Source organism: Bactrocera latifrons, unplaced genomic scaffold, assembly GCF_001853355.1.
Source record: "Bactrocera latifrons isolate USDA-ARS-PBARC rearing strain unplaced genomic scaffold, ASM185335v1 scaffold_1071, whole genome shotgun sequence".
NCBI classification, from domain to species: Eukaryota; Metazoa; Arthropoda; class Insecta; order Diptera; family Tephritidae; genus Bactrocera; species Bactrocera latifrons.
This window is the reverse complement of record NW_017534488.1, coordinates 18,401-38,806: the sequence shown is the minus strand read 5'-3', so window position 1 is coordinate 38,806 and position 20,406 is coordinate 18,401. Positions and strand designations below refer to the sequence as shown.

General features: G+C 35.7%; 1 protein-coding gene across 1 annotated transcript in view; it reads left to right on the top strand.

The window, feature by feature from the left end:
* The window catches only part of LOC108970924 (putative 115 kDa protein in type-1 retrotransposable element R1DM), a gene marked incomplete at its 3' end in the record, with an annotated part of 38,752 nt that overhangs the window by 2,014 nt on the left and 16,332 nt on the right, over positions 1–20,406 (top strand). The window lies entirely within an intron of this gene.

The window sequence follows — 20,406 nt, the reverse complement described above, 5'->3', positions numbered from 1 at the left end:
CTGTAATGGGTCCATCTTGGAAACCTTGCCCTGAAGTAATGCGAAAGCGGTCCCGGGGTAGGGAAAAATTCCATGCTAGAAGGGGGGAGTGTTTTAGTGGGTACACCATTCACGTAGGATGACGATCCCTATATGGTGTGAAGGCATTTTAAACCCTCCTTACGGCCTACAAAACAAAAAAAAAAAAAATCTTCCTTTATTTTAAATTTCATGTATTCTGTCCTAATATTACAATCTTCAAATCTTTCTACTTGCCATTATTCTTTTTATTTCATTAAGGTTCCCTTCTTTATAAATTTTATCTAGTAGGACTCCTGGAGGCATCTCCTTTATGGTATTTACTAACAAGCTGTCCATGTTACTCAAGTCAATGTAACTGTCACCCCTATAGTACACTGTCGGTTCGTCTGACTTATATTTAATATCCTTCATTTCTCTCATAAGTTCATTTACGGAACTTACCTTAAGATTACCAATCTTCTTATACAGATGATGCGGCTCTACTTCTGGTCGATACCTCAATTTTAGCGTTYCCTTTATCAGCTGCCAGTTGTCTGGTTGAGGTATATTGATGATTGTATTTTTCGCCTCTCCCTGGTATGTCTTGTAGTAGATTGATGGCGTCACTTCCTTCTGTAGCTCTATGTCGCTCGTTGTGGATAGTAGATAGTCGATGCTGCTGAAGAACGAGTTTATTGTAATATCGCCTGTCCCAGTAAATATCTAACTAGTATTAACTGTTTTTATGAGCGCATACCTGCTGCTGTTGCTTCTTTCTGTCCGGTTTCTTAGTTCGAGGTAAGCGTGCCGCATTTCCTCCAACTGTTGCTTCCTGCGAGTAAGCTCTTCTACTAAGTTGACTGTCGCCAGGGCTGTCTGTTCCTTCTCCATTTCTCTCCTATTATCGAAGCCTCGGTGCCTTGACGATTTAATTTTGTTTTCTTTTATGGGTTTGGCTACCTCACTTTTTAAACTTTAACTTTTTGGTGAATTCACGCTCTTTCTGTTTTGAGACGTGTTCACTGTTTTTTTTTTTTTTGCAATATTTGTTTTGGTGAACTAACGCCTTTTAATTTTTTAGGTCGTTTTCACTTCTGAACTTTTGCTATATTTGTGTTTTTTTGTTTCACAATTAATGTGCACTGCACCCTCGGAGGTGTCGATTATCGTGTGTATCCGGATTGTTTTGTATAGTTAATTATATTCTGGAGGGTTTGGTCAACTGCTGAGTTGACTACAGAATCGTTTGGGATATATAAAAAAATATTTGATATAACGATTTCCGGAGGAAACTAAAATTTTATTGTTTTTCGAACGCGTTTCGTTTCACTGAATCCTTAATACTTTCTAAGGATCCTACCGACTGCACCAATTTTATATCACGGTCGCGTTCGAACGTTTTTAAAAAGTTAGTACCGAGTTAACCCTAAAGAAGAATTAAATCAGGTGGTTTGGATATTGGAATCAGACTAAACTTTCACTTTATTAATTATAATCATTAGAGTTACTATTGCAATGAATTATTGCTTACAAATCATAAATACTTATTATACTTATTACATATGTTTTGCAAGAAAGTAAGTGTTTGCTTATACATCATATTTATTTAAATGCTGATTAAGGTAATAACCTTAATAGGTTATACAGATTCTCGGATATATTGTTACAAAGTGATTTTGTTTTGTATCTTTTAAGCTGATTTTGGCAATAGCAAAGGAAATGGTATCAGACTAGAATTTTACTGATTTCCTGGTGTTCTATTTTATCAGTTTTACTGTTTGTTGCTGGGTTATTTATATATGTAACTCGGGCGGAATATGCAAGTTCCGCCACGTTCATGATTCCATATTTCGACGTGTAGGTACATGTAAATTATTCGCGGTTGGYAATCCACATAATCGCGAATCCGTATAACTGAGGGACCCGATAAACGAGTTTCTACTGTAATATATATACATATGTACATACATATAATAATAAAAATTCAAAAGCATTATAAACTTGCGAAAATATAAGGCGTGATATTTCGTGAATAGTTTTTCAAAAACGGTTGCACAGAATACAAATAATTTGCTAGTTTCTTGAGAAATACGTTCAGAAATTGTATACCATATCGTGAACGAAAATTGTTAAGCTAACGGTTAATAGCCATAAATTCAACGTTTGATCTATAAATTGCCGCACAGAGTATCTTGGCATTATCTTTAAGATTTCCGATAAAATTGGTAGTGTTGTTTCATTACAAACCAATTGTACGTGAGTTCTTCCCTCAGTTGATATTCCGCAGATCGGATAGGTCCTTGCATGCTTGTATTGTCTTTAAGAGCTGCAAGAGTCGGAGGCTTGTTGACATAACCCCACAAAAAGATGTCTGGAGCGGTCAAATCAGGCGATCTTGCTACCTAGCGCAAATCACCATAACGGTAGATTAGGCGTCAGGGAAATACATCCTTCAGCATATCGGTTGCGGCCCGTGCAGTGTGTGCYGTTAAACCATCCAGTTAGAACCATATGTTTTCCAATCCCAATTCATCAAGTTGCGGCAAACATAACTCGTTGATACTCGCTCTGCAGCGCTCACCACTCACAGTAACCGTTTGGCCCGCGACGTCTTCGAAGAAAAAAGGTCCGATGGCTCCTCCAGCGAAAACAGTACGCCATACAGTGACGTTGTGGGTTACACGCGGATTTTCAGTGCCCCAGAAGCGTAAATTTTACTTTTTTATCATCACTCATGATTATTTTCGATAAAAAAGAATCTTCCCCTTGGTGGTGATAATGAATGGCTTGAGCGTATGTTAGACGCGATTGGCGGTCAGCAGCTAACAGCGGATGCTCCGTCTGGACTTTGTACGAAAACATGGCGCATCATCTGGTCGATGTCGACGGAGCTTCCATGACATCCTAGGCAACAGCAGCAATATTTTCTGCAGAACGGCTACTCCGGGGTCTACCACGCCTGGCAGCATCTCTTGTTGTGCCAGTTTCTTCGAGGCGAACCGCTAAACGTCGCTRTGTGTCACCAGTAGGCGTCGGACTGCCAGGAAATCTGCGACGAAAATCACGTTTTTCCAAAGTCACCGACTGACTATTGGTCAAATAAATAGTCACCAATAAAGTGCGTTCTGGAGCAGTGTAGCGTACTCAGGTATGTTCATAGCATCTTCTGACAGGATTACATGTATCCAGGAACGTGGGCTGAAGAATAATATAGATAAATTACGTTGAAACCACTTGTGCACTCTGCTACGGGATAGGCAATCATCACAATAAGCTTGTTTCATCAATTGAAACGTTTCGGTAAAAGTTTTACAAATTTTAAAACACCGAAATTTCGCACCGATAACACAAACATACTGACACTTAAAACGCAATAACTTCACTTCCAATCGATGAAATGTCATGAAATTCGCACTGGATAATTAATAACGATAGAAAATTGTAACGAATCGGTCGGCATATAGATGGCGCTACCAGGGGGATCAAAAAGTCCTGTTTACTTTAGAACACATCTTGTACATGGTAATAATAAATTTTAGCAATTAGTTTACTTAAATATGTGTTTCTGTTTCCTCTTCTAATTAATTGGCGTAGACAATTATTACGCCATTATAGCCGAGTTAACAACAGCGCGCCAGTCGTTTCTTCCTTTCGCTACGTGGCGCCAATTGGATATTCCAAGCGTAGCCAGGTACTTCTTCACTTTTTCCTTCCAACGGAGTGAAGGTCTTCCTCTTTCTCTGCTTCCCCCTGCGGGTATAGCTCGAATACTTTCAGAGCTGGAGTGTTTTCGTACATTCGGACAACATGACCTAGCCAGCGTAGCCGATGTCTTTTAATTCGCCGAACTATTTCAATGTCGTCATATATCCTATACAGCGCATTGTTCCATTGAATGCGATATTTGCCGTGGCCAACGCGTAAAGGACCATAAATCCTTCGCAGAACTTTTCTCTCGAAAACTCGCAACGTCGACTCATCAGTTGTTGTCATCGTCCAAGCTTCTGCACCATATAGCAGGACGGGAATTATGAGTGGCTTATAGAGTTTGGTTCTCGTTTGTCGAAAGAGGACTTTGCTTCTCAATTGCCTACTGAGTCCGAAGTAGCACCTGTTGGCACGAGTTATCCTGCGTTGGACTTCTACGCTGATATAGTTGGTGGTATAGTTGAGGTGTTGGGTGTAGATTCTCCTTTCACGGGTCTTTTCCAAGATTTGGCACATGGTGATTTGTCAAGCCTAAAGCCACACTGATAAGGTCCAATCAGTTTGTTGACGGTGCACTTTAATCTTTCACACAATACGCTCGATAGAACCTTCTATGTGATGTTGAGGAGGCTTATCCCACGGTAGTTGGCGCAGCTTGTGGGGTCTCCTTTTTTATGGATTGGGCATAGCTCACTCAAATTCTAACCATGGGGCATGCTTTCGTCCGACCACATTTTATAAAGAGCTGATACATGCTCCTCTCAGTTCACCGCCGTGTTTGAATATTTCGGCCGGCAATCCATCGGCTCCCGCCGCTTTATCGTTCTTCGGACGAGTAATTGCTATTCGGAGTTCTTCAAGGTCGGGCAGTGGAGCGTCTGCTCCATCGTCATCGATTGGGGATCGGGTTCGCCTTCTCCTGGCGTTGTGCKTGCACTGCCATTCAGCAGGCTGGAGAAGTGTTCCCTCCATAATTTAAGTATGCTCTGGGCATCGGTGACTAGATCACATTTGGGGGTTCTACAAGAGTATGCCCCGGACCTGAAATCTTCTGTAAGCCGCCGCATTTTTTGTAAAATTTTTGAGCATTACACCTGTAGGCCAGCTAATCAAGCTCTTCGTACCCATGCATTTCGGCCTCTCTCGTTTTCTGTCTCCAAATGCGTCTCGCTTCCCTCTTCAACTCTCGATATCTATCTCATCCCGCCCGTGTTGTGGTCGATCGTAACGTTGCGAGGTAGGCAGCCTGTTTTCTGTCCGCTGCGACACGGCACTCTTCGTCGCACCAGCAGTTCTTTTTCACTTTCCGAAAACCTATGGTTTCGGTTGTAGCTGTACGTAAGGAGTTTGAAATGTCGTCCCACAGTTACCTTATACCGAGTTGTTGACGAGTGCTCTCAGAGAGCAGGAGTGCAAGCCGAAAAGAAATTTTTCGGTTACCTGTTGTGACTGCAGCTTCTCGACGTCGAACCTTCCTTGTGTTTGTTGGCGTGCGTTTTTTGCTGCACAGAGGCGGGTGCGGATCTTGGCTGCAACAACCTAGTGGTCCGAGTCGATATTAAAACTTCGGAGCGCACGAACATCTAAAACACTAGATACGTGACTTCCATCTATCATAACATGAGCGATCTGGGTGGTGGTGTTTCGATCCGGAGACAGCCGAGTAGCTTGATGAATCTTCTTATGCTGTAATATATTAACTAACTAACTACAGATAACCGTATTTCGACGTTCATTCACTGGAGTGAATAATAGTACTCGGCGGCGGAGTCTCTCTCCCACCACTAATCCCTTCCCTTACCTCTCTCCCACCACTAATCCCTTACTTGCGCTCCTTTATATGCCACTGTAGTAAATGCCACGAAGACCTACGCCGGGTCTCTCATCCGAGGCTGGTTGTACCTATTCATGGGGGGTGTTTTTTTACGCGGCGGGTCCCAAACCTAGGGCCCAATCCTATGGAAGGGATATTTCTAACCAGAGGAAAGACCGGACGTCGTGAGCTGTTTTAGCCATATGTAAAAGAATCGTTTCTGGCCACTCTCAAGTGAACGGCGATCAGAGAACTTTCCTCACTTGCGTGAACTTCTACACATGACACAACAATATACAGTTGAATAAAGACGATAATATAAAACAAATAAGAAAGGACTAAGTTCRGGTGCAACCGAAAATTTTATACTCTTGCAACTAGAAAAAATCAAAGCCAAGGAAATACTTGGGCTGTTCACGATAAGTTGGTTATCGGGTTATGTGGTTATGTGATTAAGTAAACTACAACAAATTGCGGTTTGACAAATTAACCAACTGTAACCAACCGAGGCCCTTGTTTACAGATTATGTGGTTGTTTGCTTATTTCCAGTGTTTGGAAGTCGTTGGAATTTTACTAACTGGCAGCACAAAAATAAACAAAACTAAGCGAATGGCATTTTCATTTAGATTTTCTTATTCGAAATTCTGCTATTAACTGTTTTTCGTTTACAATTGCAATGGGACACTGTTCAGGGCGCAAGGCGTCAGCAAATTTTATACAAAGAATTTTTTGAACCCTTAAAATTCGGATTATTTAATAAGCAAATACTTTCAATAAAGTGGATTTCCTGAATAGCAGAACTTATTTTAAATTCAATTATGTTGCTTTTTAAACTTTGTTTAGGCATTTTATAAGTAAGGAATTTCATTGAACTTGAACAGCTGTTTGTGTAAGARTAAGCAAATAACCATACAATATAGGATGTTCACGGAGCATAGAGGTTATTTTTGATCTAATAACCACATAACTACTTTACCGTGAACAGCCTAACTGTAAGCAATTTGATATATACATATATTTACTCTTCATATCCAAAATCATTATACGTAGTATATGGGAGTTGTGGTAGTATCGACCCGATTTTTATACCCTTAACAGGGTCGGAGACCCTATAAAGTATATACAAATATAAATGATCAGTATGTCGAGCTGAGTCGATTTAGCCATGTCTGTCTGTCTGTCTGTCTGTATATATACGAACTARTCCCTCAGTTTTTAAGATATCGTTTTGAAATTTTGCAAATATCATTTCCTCTTCAAGAAACTGCTCATTTGTCGGAACTACCGATATCGGACCACTATATCATATAGCTGCCATACAAACTGTACGATCGGAATCAAGTTCTTGTATGGAAAACTTTCACATTTCACAATGTATTTCCACAAAAGTTGACACAGGTTATTTTCTAAATCAACAATGTAATCTCCGAAGAAATTGTCGGTTAACTAAAGCATATAGCTGCCATACAAACTGAAGACAAGATATATTCACGAAATTTGGTAAAGTTTTTTTCTAAGGCAACAATGTAATATCCGAATTGTTTATATCGGATTATTTGAGTATATAGCTGCCATACAAACTAAATGATCGGGATTAAATGCTTGCATGGGAAACTTCCTCATTTGAGGATATATCTTAACGAAATTGGGTATGATTTATTGTTTATAGAAATAATGTAATATCAGAAGAAATTGTTCAGATGGGCTCACTATATCTCATAGCTGTCATACAAGCCGAATGATCGAAATCAAGGGCTTTTATGAAAAAGTTTCACTTGACGTCGTATCGTCACAAAATTTGGCATGGATTGCTGCTTAAGATAACAATAGAATCTCCAAAAAAATTGTTCACAACGGATTACTGTAGCATATAGCTTCCATACAAACTAAACACATAGTTACTACCAGAAATGCTTCCATACAAATTGAACACATAGTTACTAACAGAAATGTACTTGTGAAGGGTATTTAGCTTCGGTGCAACCGAAGTTAGCGTTTTTTTTTTTTTGTGTTTACTATTGGGGAGTATTATTATCCAGCCACTTACTAAAAAAAGGTAACGTACCTCACATACCATCATATTGAGTAAAGTCATTAAAACATATACTATTTTTTATGTGTGGGCTAGGTCAAGTTTTCGCCAAATATTATCCATTCTAGGCACACAATTAAACTGTTAACAGTGAGATAATTCATAGATCAAAAATCGTTGTACTAGGTATACGGGAATTAAAGGAAGTAGAGACCCAATTTAACTAATTCCTGACAAACCATTTCCATTGCCAGGAAAGAATTTTCCCTGAATTTCAAATATATAAATCTCATATATAAAATAATATAATATATATAGCTCCTAGGTACCGAATATTTGGACCCCAGTACCTATAGTATATTTATATATATATATACTATACCGAATATTGAGACCGCAGTATCTGTAGTATATATGTATATGTATATTGATATATATATATGACCGATATTTACGGTAAAAAGTATACTACAAATACTGCAGTCCCAATATTCGGTAACTAGGGGGTAGGTTTGTCGAAAAAAATTTTCAATGTATCGATATATTTATTGTTCCGATATATCGATGTATCGATAAAATATTTCAAGTATTGAAATCGATATTTTTATGATCAACATTCTTTTTGTTTATGGTCGACTCGATTTCCTGCTTTTTAATTTAGTACTAAAGTTGGCTTTTAAGTTGGCAACTTTGTCTGTTAAGTGTAAATTTCATTTCAGTGCCAGTGTCTRTCATTCAATTCAACTGTCGTCTGTCAGTGTCATTCTGTTATCCGTCCTGCGTATTATAACCTCAACGCGAGTGCAAGCGTATTACTGTCTTTTCTAATTTTAGTTCTCAAACAATGTAACTAAGTAATTCAATCAATAAGCAATTCACGCATGTAAACCAAATAAGTCGAGCATTTCCCGTGTTGTACGGAACTTTTTCAAAAAAATACACAGACAAAACGTTTTATTTAATGTGTGTAGAAAAACATATAAAACCAGTGGCAATACGACGAATTTATCTACACATCCAAAAAATAAGCATCACCATGCGTTTTTGCAACTTAAAAATAAAAATGCAAGTCAAGTGAAGTGAATATTACACCAAGAACCAGTTCACCCGTTTCGCTTACTAATTCAACTAGTACCAGTACTAAAAAATAACCCCGTGGAATTGCCTGAATCCGCAACAAAAGTTCTGGTTGGTTTTGTGCAAGTTTTGGTCATAAGGTTATTCGTGCTTCTTTATTCCATTAGACTCGACTTGTGTACTTCAAAGTGAAAGGATCAAGTTTAATTTAAAATTCTGTTATATGTGAAGAAGACGTGGTTATAGCAGAGAACTTAAAGCATAGAGAAGGTGCAAATTTAATTCTGTATGATGTTCGATTTGACGGCTAACAGAGCTGATAGAATTGTARTAAGGAATTCACCGTTCTCGCTTCTATTTAGCAGAATTGAACACGTGAGGCAGAAATATTATATACATATATATATATATATATGTAAAACGACTGAATTCATGCAAGAATAAATAAAGAGATATGTTTTGTAGAAAAATATACAAAGTCACACAGAGAATGTAAAAAAGCATTCTTTGAGTCACATATATATGCATGATTATTTTATATTACATGAACCATTTTTTTCCCCCGAAAAATTATAAGAATTTTAATTTTTTTTACAAAATCGGGAAAAATTAGGTAAACATAATTTTAATTTTTAAATGAATTAATATTTCAAACAAATTATATTTATTTCCACTATTACAAAGTGAAGGTGTGCCATATGAACTTCATTTCTTTAGAGAAAATTGATGACCTTCATGAAATATGCATATTCGCATTCTTTCGTTATCATTCCCATATTTGTAACAATAGAATTTCTATAGCATATTCATACATATATTATTTCTTTGGCACATTTGACTGTACATATGTTTACGAAAGCAAATGCGAGCCACATACATATGTACATACATTCATAATAACAAGTGCCGCACGCATCTTTCGCATCTCCGTTGTCACGGTCAACCAATGGCCGAAGCTCTCGTATTGTCAAAGAGTCATCACAACGTTGTGTTGTTGGTAGAAATTCCGAGCTGTGMCGAAAKAAAHTAACAAACGAWYGCCGWTTGTTACCGCTTCCMTTGCCGCAGTAACAGCTTCGCCTACAAACTAGCGTAAATATGTATACATATGTATGAGCTTGCATACATATCGACGCTGATTTTTGCGAGCCACGGAAAAATATTATAGAATTGACAAATATTGTAAATCGACAAAACCTACGTTGCCACTTTTCTCACTTAGAACAAACACCAGAAGATGTTCAATTTATGATTTTTAGCTTTTGCGATCGTTGCGAAAAGGCACTTGTAGGCAAAGGCATGCTCGGGGAAATGTTACGGCGCCTTCTCTATACTTTACGTTCTCTGGTATTACCCTGTGAATGAATGAATTAAAAAAATTTAAAGATAGGTTTTTTGTGATTGCTACATTTACACTTAATGGGGGCTAGTCGTAGTATTGGCCACATAGTGTTACGAGAAAAATATGGCACATTGTTATTGTTGTAAAATCTCTGTGTAATATGTTAATTTCTTTTCGATATCGTACGAGATCTCATCGTAAGTTTGAAAACCTGTATATTGGGTATATATTTGAGAAACGAAGAAGTATGGACTCTAGTTGCCCTTATTTGGCACATGAATACACTATTATTGGAAAACATTCCTCTGAATTTCGAAAACATTTATATAGGGTATTTTGGAGYTCAGAGAAGTATAGACTCTATTTCCCTTTGAATAGTTCCCTTTGAATATTTTTGGAAAAAATCCACCAGAAGCCGTAGATACCTCCCATATTAGGTATCTAGAGATTGCAAAGTGTTCAATCGTGAGATGGCATATCTTAAAAACAATATTTGTCCAAAGTTTTATCTCGGTATCTTCAATGGTACTTGATTTGTATATTGTAAAATGAAAGACTTAAGCCGAGTTTAAATTTGTTGTTTATGGGAAGTAGGTATGGCCGTGGTTTATTTTTCTGTCTTTACAATATAACATAGACATTTAAATGAAATATTATGCATTACATTTATTTGAAAACGGTGCCGCGTCAATTGTGCAATTTTTCTACCAATTACTATAAAGAGCTTTTGGCCATGTCAAGCATGACATTTAATAATTCTGGCATATTTAGTTAATGTGTTATTGCACTCTAATAAGTATTCATGGCTTATGAAGGGCTGCTAAAGGAACTTCTTCTCAACAAATTTGGTTTATGTGATATGTGTATTAAACTTGAAAGAAATAACATTTTTGGAATTTAATTGAGTAGCAATGGGCCGATGACGCCCATCTACAATATCGCTTCCCTACTTAGTTAAGCGGTCAGTATGGTAATCTGGCCTGTTTTTTGACATTTTTTTTTTAGAAATTTTTATTCTACAATAGAACTTTTTTGAAATATGTATGAGGTATACCGTGGAGTGTATAAAAAAATTTTTTCTGAATTTTTTATCATAGTATAAAAAAATTTTTTCTGAATTTTTTTATGACATCTGTCAGAGAAATGGCTGGGTGAATGAGATGCGTTTTTTCACTGGCGGACACGAGTTTTCATGTATAGATCATCTGAAACACAAAAATTCAATATATTCTTAAAAAGTACGTGAATGGTTATCGTCYCTACTAGAATCATGAAAAAATTTTGATAAATAAAAAGTACTTAACGTGTTTTTTTTTAATTTTTATACACGTTTTTTTACATAAATTTAGTCATAACATTGTCAGTAAATTATAAAAAATAAAGGGACGATAGCCAGGTGTTTTGTGAAAATTTAAAAATAAAAATGAAGCAAATCGGTTGAGTAGTTCAACCGGAATTATGCCCGCCAGTTTAAAAAGTGTGTTTTGAGAAAAACGCTATTAAAGTTTAAGGTACTGCCAGGTGTGCACTCCGAGCGCTTCGAACGTCGAGTGGTATTATTATTTTTGGACCTTTTTCGAAGAAAAGTGGGTTTCTACATTAATTCTAAAGGTATAAAGGAACAGAAACTGAAAAAAACAATTTTTTTTTAAAGATTACCGTACTGACCCTTTAAAGAACATGGACAATCAACATATTTACTTACACAGTATTACAAGAACAATTCTATGTATTTAATACTCTATAGCAACATCACAGTACAATAGCTGCTGCATTCTGATAAATTTATTTTACTTACCTATTGAGTGGCTAAGTGTATCATAGAATACTTTTGAAATAATTGGATAAGCCCATCTAAAATGAAAATGAAATGATTTTTCAATATTTTGTATTATAGTTATATAAAATAGTATCTACAATAACGACCAACAAATGAATAGATAAGGTTGGTTGAATTCGAGCGTTAATGACTATAAAATACATTGAAATGTCTAGAGAAACTTAYCATATGGTAAATAGTAGAAACTTTAGGTATGTACCATAGGTATAAGTGAATGAGGTAAAGGAGTGTAAGTGCGCATAGCACTAGGGTACGCTGGGTGTGTGATATCATATTCATTGTTAACTTGAGAGACATCTAAAAAATTGTTCGAACCAATGTCGTTATAAACTTAAATTTATCACTAATTTCAAAAATATTTCAACCAGTTATAGCTTACATTATACGAAAAAAAAAAAGTAAGGAAGGGCTAAGTTCGGGWGTCACCGAACATTTTATACTCTCGCATCAAATACCGTATTTGKGTAAAGTTTTATTCCGCTATCATCATTTGTTCCTAATGGATATATTATACAGAGCAGGCATCAGATGGAATTCAAAATAGCGTTATATTGGAAGGAGGCGTGGTTGTAAACCGATTTAACCCATATTTCGTACAAGTTATCAGGGTGTTAAGAAAATATTATGTACCGAATTTCATTGAAATCGGTCGAGTAGTTCCTGAGATATGGTTTTTGGTCCATAAGTGGGCGACGCAACACCCGTTTTCAATTTTAAAAAAAGAGTGCGTGCAGCTTCCTTCTCCATTTCATCCGAAAAATTTAGTGTTTCTGACGTTTTTTGTTAGTCGGTTAACTCACTTTTAGTGATTTTCAACATAACCTTTGTATCGGAGGTGGGCGTAGTTATTATCCGATTTCTTCCATTTTTGAACTGTATATGGAAATGCCTGAGGGAAGGACTGTTTAGAATTTGGTTGACATAGCTATAGAAGTTTCCGAGATATGTACAAAAAACCTAGTAGGGGGCGGGGTCACGAACACTTTTCCAAAAAAATTACGTCCAAATATGCCACTCCCTAATGTGATCCTTTGTGCCAAATTTCACTTTAATATCTTTATGTATGACTTAGTTATGACACTTTATAGGTTTTCGGTTTCCACCATTTTGTGGGCGTGGCAGTGTTCCGATTTTGCCCATCTTCGAACTTAACCTATATAGAGTTAACCTTATAGAGTCAGGAAATACGTGTACCAAGTTTCATCGTGATATCTCAATTTTTACTCAAGTTACAGCTTGCACCTACGGACGGACAGACAGACATCCGGATTTCAACTCTACTCGTCACCCTGATCACTTTGGTATAACAACCGTTATGTGAACAAAACTATAATACTCTCTTTAGCAACTTTGTTGCGAGAGTATAAAAAACATAGTCAGTTAATTTTGGTATCTACGAATAATCAGAATTTGTCTAAACATCCTTCATAAGCGCTTGCACAAAATCTTTACTGAAGACTTTGTTTACGTTTTGGCTAAATATTCTTAAGGTTGTTTGAATGACCTAAAACCAATAGAAATAAATCACATAAATGATAAGGTTATCGGGATGACTTCAATTCTGAGTGATTGTTTGTACGTCAATCTGTCGGTGCAAGCTGTTACTTGAGCAAAACTTAATATGTATATCGTAATAAAATTTTGTATGAAGGTTTCCTACTACAACAAAATTACGAGTTCGTAGACGGTTGTAGTCGTATCACTGCTACACCTACAGAACAAAAAGTTATAAAGAGATAAATTAAGATATAGAACTGTGAAAACGTAATTACCCCCACTGTACTTCAAAAATATATAAGATCGAATGATAACCACGCCCACATAATAAARTATTTTTAGTTGGACATCTAAGTAGCGGGACTTCAATATATGGCCCCAGCAGTTGTGGTGATATATTTATATATAAATTCGTTGCCACATTAGTTCGTTTATTTGTCATATAATTTTGGTTATGCGAATATGCCCCATTTTTCGGAAAGTAATCCTCATTTTCTGGAAGTATTAATTTTGTTCTTTCAGTCTAAGAAATCGGCGGGTGAAGGAAGGCCAAAAACTTTCGACGGTGAACTGGAGACAAATGCAAGAAGAGCTTGATTCAGTTTTATGGGTCACCCGAGGTCTCTTTGACCTCAATGTCAGGAGAAGCACCAAACAGTGACAATGCTCATTACTCGGTCACAAGGTGGCAAACCATACATCGAATAATTCACTTATAACCATTTATTAAATCCAGCATATAACTTTACCTTGCAATTTTCAGTTAAATATGAACTTACATCTTCCTTACTTGTTAAACTAGGGTTTTGATAAAATCTGAAGGTATCTACCCGACTTTGATCCCGGCAAATGGCAAGATTATGAAATGTTCGGTTACACCTGAACTTATTACTTTCTTATTTATTTTTAAACTGCCTTGCATTTTTTACAGCCTGTTGAATCTTGAATAGTTTTGCTTAAATAATGACCCTTGATCCATTTTTTTGGGAACAAGAAACACTTGGTACAGGCAAAAGACGTTTCTGTTCTTGTTTAATCCTTCCTTTTGTTTACTGTGTAAAACTGACGCCCCTTTGTTTAAAACACGCTTTTACATAGAACTCGTCATCCGTTACACCGAAGTTAAAAAATGAATGAAGTTTTCATGTCATTTCCGAACAGGTTACTTTTCCAAAATATGTTGATTACACTATTTAACAAATCTGAAGAAAATTTTGCGACTGATGTGCAATGTAAAATTAGTAAGATATAGCTTCATCATATCATTACCGGCAAGTCTTGGTATTCTATATTAAAACACAAATTTTTGGCAAAATTGGTCTTTTTTTTATGAGACACTCATTCACTTTAAAGTAGGTCTTAGTTTCGGAGATCACCTCTTCACTAGTTGAAAAACACTCTCTTTTTCTTCAAATTCGTTAGTTTTCTCATCATTTAGTGAAATARCGCAATGTAATAGACGCTGTATAGCGATATTGTGTGAATGATTAAAGCCCACCCTCAACAAACTGATTAGACCTTATCAGTGTGGCTTCAGACCTGGAAAACCAACAACCGATCAGATATTCACCATGCGCTAAATCTTGGAAAAGACCCTTGAAAGGAGAATCGACACTCACCACCTCTTCGTCGATTTCAAAGCTGCTTTCGACAGCACGAAAAGGAGCTGCCTTTATGCCGCGATGTCTGAATTTGGTATCCCTGCAAAACTAATACGGCTGTGTAAACTGAMGTTGAGGAGCACCAAAGCTCCCGTTCCCACTACAGTCGGATCTACGAAAACCGGAACGGACCCGGATTTTTATCCGGCCAAGGACTGTCAACTCGGCAGAATTCTGCCGTTACAACAACAACAACAACAGCCCGTCAGGATCGGGAAGGACCTCTCCGAGCCGTTCGATGCCAAACAAGGTTTCAGACATGGCGATTCCTTATCATGCGACTTTTTCAACCTGCTTCTGGAGAAAATAGTTCGAGCTGCAGGACTAAATAGTATGCCGATGATATTGATACCAAATTCGTATAGGCTTTCACGGACACAGCAATGGAGTTTGTCGTGGCGACAAAAAAGACTGCAATGTAAATTATTCTGCTACTAACAAACGAATCTATAAAACAATCGGTGGAAAGTGGCGGAGAAATCAACGATGCATTCATGATCTACAACTCAAATGCCGGTGTTGCCGAACACCTTCCATCGAAAATTGAGGTGGATATTAGAAGATGCCCTTTGAGCGACCGTCCAGAAGATATAGGTAATACAACTCTTACCCTTATTCAAGATTTTACGCACTGAGGACACCGCGTTACAAACTACTGATGAAACTTTCGTAAAAAATTTCATGTTACATAGCTTTAGCACTAAGCGTTAAGATGGAAGACGGACAAAAATAAAACTCAGCTCGTGTCATACTTCATATCCGTAAGGTGAAAAATCGCAGTTGGTAAAAATTATAGTAAGGGACGGGTACCAGGACATCAATGCACACCTGATGACAAACGACGAGCGCAGGTATCAACTAAAGCTGTATGATGCTCCTTGACTATTTACTAGGGACTAAACTTGGTTATGCTACAAAGGCATCTCAAATTTTGCTCGATTGTCTGGCTTGAACCCATGTGTATTGATGCACATCTTTGCGTTCCTGACCACCTCCGCATTTTCACTTCCACTCTTCTCTAGAAAAGAAGGCATAGCTTCTGGAGTTCTGTATGTCAATACCAGCTTTGTTTTTTATTTAATGAAGGCTACGAGGGCGGTTTTTTACCTCCTGAAATTTATCAATCTGCACTATCGCTGAGCTTTCTGAATATTTTCCTTTACAATAAGCATGTTGTGAAACTCCCAATTCTTCGGGATTTAATTTACATTTTAGGTGTAATTCTATTCGTTTTTCCAAAGGTAATTGSTCTAAAATCATTCAGAGTTGTTTGTGAACTGTTACCCGTCTTTGATATATACGCATATTATTTTCAATTTACTTCATAATAAGGTAATATAGTTTTTCTGGAATGCTTACTATCCAAGAATGGCTTTCTTACCTTTTTAAAAAATGTTTGCATATTTTGATTAAGAAGTACAAAATGCATGTATACACTTATTTGATCATTCGTTTATTTTTTGGCCTTTTGGCTTATATTTTTAAAGATTTGTATGCAATAATAATATTTACAAGTCCAAATTTACTATATATATTACTTTGCATGCATTCACACAAATTTGCAAATTATAATCATATCAATAAATATACATACAGTGGACCAATAATGTTTACATACACCTAGTTCCATTAAATTACGACACATTTATTTGTTCTAAAATGAATAAATTTTGTGTTTTTTTCTATCCGTTTCAGGATATGTATATTAACCATTAAATTTTTACAGACACATGTTGGCATTTTGGCTTATATTTTTATACGTTTACATGCTATCATATCAATTGATATAAATATGATTTTGCGAATTTTTATGAGTTCATGCAAATTGATAACATTATTTTTAAATATTTCTTATCTTTGATAATGTAATATAATTTCAAATGTATACATATACATATTTCCTAAATATGTATGTACATATATGATATATTATCATAATATCTTAAAAAACTTAGTATATTAGAACAATAATATATATGTATAAATCACACCTGTTATCATTTAAAACTTTCATACGCATCTTTCCTGAAGATATGTATGTACATACAAATGTAACTACAAATCAATTTCAAATCAATATATTATCAATTATCAGTGAAATAATATGTGCGCGCTACTCTACCTGTAAATACACATATACATACATATGTGCATATGACATTGCTACACAAATAATGTATACACAAACCTACGTATAAACATATCTGTATATATATGTATGTTGCCCGCGAAAACTTCAAATATTGTTCTACAAAAACAACAATCGTCTTACACATCATTCTACATACTTATATGCGTACACATGTAAATATGTCCCCCGCAAAAATTACAAATACTGTTTACAAAAACAAAAATCGTGTGAAATAGCATCAGAAATCAATATGGCAGCCAAATTGACGACGTCAAAATTTATAGTAAATTACACAACAACAAAATTTCCATTCATGAACGCAAACGTACTTTCAAAAAGCATATTCGATTCATTCATAAAAGCAGACGCCATTACATCTCCCCGAGCATGCCTTGCCTACAACCGTCTTTTCGCGACGATTTCAAAAGCCAAAAATCATAAATTGAATATATTTCTGAAATGTATGAGAAGGAAAAAGTGCCAACCCCGCAAAAATAAGTATTAAAATATATTAGAATAAAATTGACAACATGGTTTATTTGTCGGTTTTCGATTCAAGAAATGTTTCAACGAAAATATTCAATATTCCTCTGATTCATGTGTGCAGTCAATCCCGGCTAAGTAGTACTCCGCTTAAATGAAAATCAAATCCCTCCCTCATCACTCTTAACAGCATATATTATATCTTGCTGCATCTCACGGCTTGTTTTTTAAAATATAATATATAGAAATTGTTACTCGTACTTAAAGTCGTTTGAGTATCCGCTGTCGCTTATGTACCATATTATATTTTTATTTCYAACTAATTACAAATATCTGTATCTTTGAATGTGGCACATAACCAGTATTGACTGTATTTGTCAAGGAATGTAAAAAATATTTTGTAATTCTGAAATATTTTTACGCAACTGCGTTGATATGTATGCAAGCACAAACATACACATGTATTTACGCTAGTTTGTAGGCAAAGCTGTAAAGCGGCAAGGGAAGCGGTATGGGTACAGCTCCGATTTTCTACCATTGACTTTTTGATAAAGTTTGGTTGTCCGTGACAACGGAGTTTTTGTATGAAACAATGGGGGTATATATTTATGTACATACAAAGTTGTGTCTAGACAAATTTACAAGCATAATGCGAATGATTCTTTCAAATTTGTTTACATGAACACAAAATTACATACATACATATGTGAATATGTGAGCATTAGCGTATGGTTTTTTAAAATCTGTTTACAAGTACACATAATTATATGCATATGACTTAAAATTTTATGAATGTACATATATATATTTGAGCTGTGTTATCAAATATATGGAGAATATCCATAGTAGTGATGAACGATATTTCACTACCGGTGATTTTTTCACTGTGATTGAAAAATCGCATATCGCAAATATTTATGATTATATATATGATTTTTTAATAGTACGAGTGCAGTACATGCGATCACAATAGCAAATAGCAGAAAAGTAGCAGCTTTCTTCAGGATATTGTATATATATACATATGCGTATATGCTATTTTTCGTCATAGCGGTTTGAAGTTTTGAGTTTAACGTTCTTACAATTTTTAATAATGGCTGGAAATGTATTAATGAAAAGAAGTTAAGTATAGCAGATGTTTGCAGTGCTAGATGAAATATATGCAAAATGTAATATATGCAAATCAAAAATTTCGTATAAAACATCTTTAACAAATTTAAAAAAAAAATGAAAACAGAATAGACATCCCACGGTGGAACTACCAGCTCAAAAGGTATATGTGTAATAATCTAACATTTTTTAATATAAAATTATTAACTTTTGCTTTACTAACAGAAACAAGCAAATCATACTACAACTACTGTAATTAAAACCCCTTCTAACTCGGAAGCTCCAATAGATATTGATAATGAGCCATAAACTTCGAGACAGCCGAACCGCTTCAACATTTGCGAAAATTTAGTGAAAGGAAAGGCGGAAAAACTTTACTCTAATTAGAGGACCCAAAAGAGAATTTGCCGCCAATAACGAAGAAAGGTTTCCGTCGTTCCCACTACAGTCGAGTCGTTACTGGAACGGGTCGGACTTTTATTCGGCCAAACACTGTGAAATCGGCAGAATCTACAACAACAAGAACAAAAGGTCTCCATTAGAACGATCGCAATAGCAATATAAAATCACAGTGATTTAAAAACAGCAATCACTGAAATCACAGGCATTGAAAAGTCGCAATATCGCTCATCTCTAATCCATAGCGGTTTGCGCATTGTAATTATACGAACCTCTAAGCGTACATTGAAATGAGCATCACTTTTCTCATTTAACAATGAAAATGCTCACTTCTGCTATTTTCGACCTCCTCATCYTWAATATTAGTGAAATCCGCTAATAATATTTTTGTGGCGAAATCCACTAATAGAAAACTCAACCCCTCCAAAGAGAGAAACGCTTTGACAATCAGCACACCCTGAACCTTCTCTGTATTATACGTTCTCTGTATTAACTCTCGCAACGTCATTAATATTGTAAATAAACATTTTGAAACATGTAAGATCGCTATATATTTTGAACTTAATGAAAAAGAACATAATGAAGTAGAACAAATACTTTTAAATATTTTCGCAAACAATCAAAATATTTCTTTTGTAAATTGTACAAACTTTGCCAAAGACGTCGAAGATGAATACGAACTAAAGAGATAAATTTCGTTATTCCATAAAATCGAAGTAGCACATTCAGGCATTATTCCGACTTACGAGGGAATGAAGCATAAAGTATATCATCCAGAACTAAAAATAAAAATTCATGAAATAATAAATAATTGCGATATATGTAATGGTGGAAAATATGATAGAAATCCAATCAAAGCTAAATTTCAATTACCCGATAGAAATAGTCAAACGATCATAGATAAAATTAATGAATTTTTGTCAGTTAAAGGCCAAAGAAAAAAGTTTGTTTTCGATAATGAATTTAATTCAAAACCAATACATGAATTTTTAAACAAAAAAAATATAGAATTTCATACCACTAAACCACATAGCCATACTGGAAATTCAGATGTAGAAAGAATAAATAATACTCTTACCGAACGTATCAGAACCCTAAATTTAGAAGAAAAAATTCCAATTAGTATTCAAATGTGTAAAGCCGTAAAAATTTATAACAATTCATTTCATACCACAATAAAAGCTACTMCTTTAGATGTTCAAAACAACAAAGTTGATCATAGCACAATTTAAAATCGGTTAGAGGAAGCAAAATTGAAGATCATTTCTAAACATATGTAATATAAGAAAGGAAAATTACCTAGAAACAAGGA